This window comes from Oreochromis aureus, linkage group 8 (genome assembly GCF_013358895.1).
Source record: "Oreochromis aureus strain Israel breed Guangdong linkage group 8, ZZ_aureus, whole genome shotgun sequence".
NCBI classification, from domain to species: domain Eukaryota; kingdom Metazoa; phylum Chordata; class Actinopteri; order Cichliformes; family Cichlidae; genus Oreochromis; species Oreochromis aureus.
The window spans coordinates 25,038,630-25,043,304 of NC_052949.1; positions in this window are offsets into that span (position 1 = coordinate 25,038,630).

Sequence of the window (4,675 nt, forward strand, 5' to 3'; positions counted from 1 at the left end):
GAAAATAAGCTCACATGCAAAAACTAATTATGCATCAGTCCATGAACACTGAGAATATAAAGTATATTCTCAGTATGAAGAGTATAACAGTGTGGAAAATATCGCTGGTAAAGGTCAATCCCCACTCAAACCACTCCTGTTTACATCTTGCAAACATCGTCCAATGTGGCATCCTAGATAAAGTACCCATTAAATGGTACACAGGTACCTTTGAGCCCCAGCTGGCTCAATGAAAAGCAACAGTAAAAATGAGTAAGATATGAGTCACCAATAAGTGGCATGAAACCACATAAAGACGGTTTCACTGTTTCAGTGCCCTCCATTGGGTCACCTCCCACACCGCTCTTTACCATTTAGAAAAGTGATCCTGAGAGAGAGCTACTTAAGGTATCACACAGGGATTAGAGAGGGAGTAGGTGTGGAGGAGGAAGCCACTTGTGAGGAGCACACTGGTAAAAGCTAACAGCCTTGATGCCTGAAAATAAACACCAGAATAAGAGCATCCACATCTTTACCGAAGAATGAAAAGAAGTTTAGTCTGCCACGCATGCCATCATCACATACTGAATCGGGTCTGTTAACTTAACAGCACTCATGTGACAGTGATAATACTCTTCACAAATAAAAAGAACACACACATAAAGAGAAAAAACGGGGGACGGGGGAAGCGAAATGAAAAAGTACATTAATAAAAAGTGAAAGGTAGAAAGAAAAGGCATTAGCACTGCAGGAAAAAATGAGAAAAGTAAGTCAAATATCAAGACGGTGCAATGGTGGCACGGAAAAGCACACAAAACACAACAAAAGTTGAATGAAACACAACAGAAAAACCCCTCAATAAACAATGGAAGAGGTTTGCAGGATGTGATAGCATGACAAACAGTTGGGGAAGTGACAAGCTAACAGTAAACGGCTAATAACAAACATGTGTATACAGTGTTATATGAATCACACAATTAAAAAACACACACGGGTGTTTCAAAGTTTTAGAAAAGGAAGTAAAGTTAATCCCCCGCCCCCAAATAAGCCCACACTCCAAAGAAACAATAAAACAAAGACAGAAGGACCACAGGAGACATTGTTTGTATGTTCAGTGTATTAAACCACCACCATATCGCTCCATAAAGTTGTAGACACAGTACCTTTACACTTTAGAGTTAAAAGCTCAATTACTCAAGCATTTCCTGTTTTATTTCAGAGCTTAGAGCACACTGCAGCCGAAGGATTTGTTTACTGTGGTGCCGTCAAACAACAATAACGTGAAATAAATGTCTAGTCAACTCCAGATAAAATACGATGTATTTTTTAAACCCGCAGCCATTATTTCTTTGACGCAAAAAATAAAGTTTTACCACCAAATTCTGCTCACGCTCTGCATATGGAGGCACCGTGTCACACATATGCTGGCTAGGCAGAACAGCACCAGACTGGTAATGAATCCTCATGTTAATTCACACCTTTCTCTCAGCGGCTGTGGGCGGACTGCCGGAAAAGCGGAGCCCTGTAAGGACCATTCCCTGCGCCCCGCATGGGATGATGCAGAGAGAGAATGAAGGTGCAAAAAAGACAAGGGTACCTCATGACAGACGAAGAAGGTGCTGCTTGAGTTGTTGTTGCTTTTTTTTAAAAACTGATCTCATTACACAACTCACAGCACCTGCCTCCGCACATGCACACATGACATGAAGCCTACACAAAGTGTGATGTTAATAAGCAACGCTGTTACCGTTTTCTGTTTGATTTAATTTTCTCCAGAAGTGGAAGGATCAATATTTTTTTATGAATTGTACATCGATGTAGGAAGGCTCTTGGCTCGTTTTAATTTCCTGTAGCCACTCTGACACATCCATTTATTATGACATTATATAAGAAGGGTGGAAATAGCTAACAGTGAGGACAGTTTATGCACATATGCAGTAAAAGCTCACGGGAGACACTTGAGATGATTACAAAACAGATTTTTATTACACAATTCATAACAAATCAGATTCAGTGTTCAAACACAATGTCTTCACAAAGGTACATGGTAGAGCACATATGTGTCACATCACACGGAGATGTGCGCACGCCCATGACTGCATCCTTTTATATGATTGAGGTATAAAAGGATAATTGGTGTCAGCTCCATCTCCTGGTACATAAGACAGTTCAAGAGCATGCACCTACACATGCACAAAAACATCAGAAGGGGAGCCAGACTGCAAAATTGCAAAAAATGCAATACAAGTAATTAAGCAAGTGTGATATTTTTAGTGGAATTACAGGTTTTTGAGTTGGCAAAAAGAAAAACTGACAGAATGAGATTCAGTCACTCAGGTCTGGGTGCTAATGTAAGTAAGTAATTACCTATTAAAATGATAATGGCTTAATCAATAAGTCAATCAAAAACTGCAGCAATTTAAAATGGATACTGTGTTGTACTAACTCAATTATGTATGCTGTGTGCATTTTGTTCGTTCCTAAGTGGTGAATGTACACCAACTAAATGCTGTCTTTAGGTATTAACATTTGAAATGATGAAGGCCGTTAGAAAAGTAACAAAAAATTAGCTGCCTTTTCAGAAAAACACAAAAAACTTTTCAGAAGTACTCACAAACCCCCATTTACTCTTTCCCTCCCAGGCTTCTAGACTTCTGATTGGCCAAGATTTCTACACGGTTATGATCTGGCATGTTCTTGACAGTGTTTGACTTCATTTTTAGCATTTACATGTGGACGGAGGTATTTTTTAAAAACTGCATGTTGAACGAGATTTAAAAAAGAAAAAAGAAAACGTAAACTCTCCGTTTTCAAAAATACCCGTGTACGTAGCCTCAGTTCTTTTTTGGGATTTGTGTGTATTTGTTTACACTCAGTTTTAAAGACTCGTCACAGCATTTCAATCAGGCTGAGGTCAGAAATTTGACTTTAATTCTTTTCTTTTTAAGCCTGTCTGTTGTAGATTTGCTGCTGTGCTCGGGATATTTGTCCTGTTACATGACCCAATTTCAGCGGAGCTGGCTACATTGCATTACAATCCCAAATCATCATCCCTCTGCCACCACGCTTGACCATTGGTGTGCGGGGTTTGCGCTAATATGCTGTGTTTGAATTTCACCAAATGGGCTACTGTATTTTGTCTTGTCTATACAAAGGACTTTGTTCCAGAAGTTGTGTTTGTTCAACTCTACAACACTAAGCCATGCTGCTATTTTCTTTTTAGTAAAAAAAACCAACGTGTTCATTCTTTTCCTAATTTTTCAATCACAAACTTTCACTTTTAACATTTTACAAGAGGCCTGTAGAGTTCGAGATCTAGCTCTTGGGTTTACAATGCATTTGCATTTTGGCTCAATGTTTGTTGAATAAATAATGACATGGTGTAATATAGCATTCTGTAGTTCATCTGAGGTTGTGTTGAAATCTTTTTAAGACCTGCTAAGGATCATACGAATTTTTATTATGACCTTAAATTTAAAATAGGAGATACTTTCTTTTTATCATGACTGAACAATTCACCATTTAACACTGAGGCTTTAATCTAGTCCAAGATCAAAACAAATATAACTACATTTCTTTCTTCCCTTATACTGAATATTAAAAAATACTGTAATATCTTAGCAGCACTGATTTAATTTCCATTTGACTACAAAAACCCCTAAATGCTCAGACAAGTACGAATGGCTCTAATTAAAACTTAAGAATGCATCTGTTGTGTTGTTTGTGCACTGTGGATCCCTGCCTAATAGGCTATAGCCTGTCAGAACCACACTTTGTCCATATGCCAAGATGTGCGTGCATGTGTGCCACTCAGCACAGATGCCAGACACCGGGCATTGACCCCAGTGGCCTCCTCCTGTGCAAGCTGTCATCTCCGGGGCGGAAGGTGGAAGTGGAAGGACACAGAAACGAGGAGAGGAAAGCAGGGGGGAAGTCACCAAAAACATAGATTAGACAGGAAAAGGATATTTTTGTGCAGTAGTGGAATATTAAAAGGGAGAAGAAGATGAGAGGAGAAGACTGGATAAACAAATACTATGTTAAGTTACCAAAGGATCCATGGCAACCTAATAATGTTCTCCATAATACTACTGATATCCATGCATGCTGTTTTATGTCTGAATTACTTTCAGTGGCACAAAATTACATTCTTGCCTTCGTCGCCAGTGCTGCTGTCATAAGGACTCGTGTCTAGAAGTCAAAGCACTGGATATAATAGCACAAACAGCACCTCCATCCACCATATAACTAACTCTATGCAAGGCATATAAATAAAGACGACACTTTTTGACACTGTTACTACTTCTGTTTTGATTTTGCCACAGTAGCACACAATGTAGGTAGGTTAACATGCCATTACATATTTATACCCATCCATGTTATACCTCTTATCCAATGCAAAGTCCCTGCAGACAACACAGAAAGACAGACAACCATTCACACCCACTGCCAGTTTAGAAGCACCACTTTAACTAACATGCACGAGTCTGGATGGTGGGAGGTAGCTTAACAGAGTCCACACAGAAAGGTCCCCGGTCAACTGGTGGATTTGAGGACCTTCTTTTTGTGAGGTGACTGTGTTAACCAACATATCATTGCACTGTAAGCACATAGCTTATATTTTGTGTATTAAATAACCTAATGAGCCTCAAGTTGAATTTTTTTTTACGAGGCACATTCAACAGATGAGGTGATC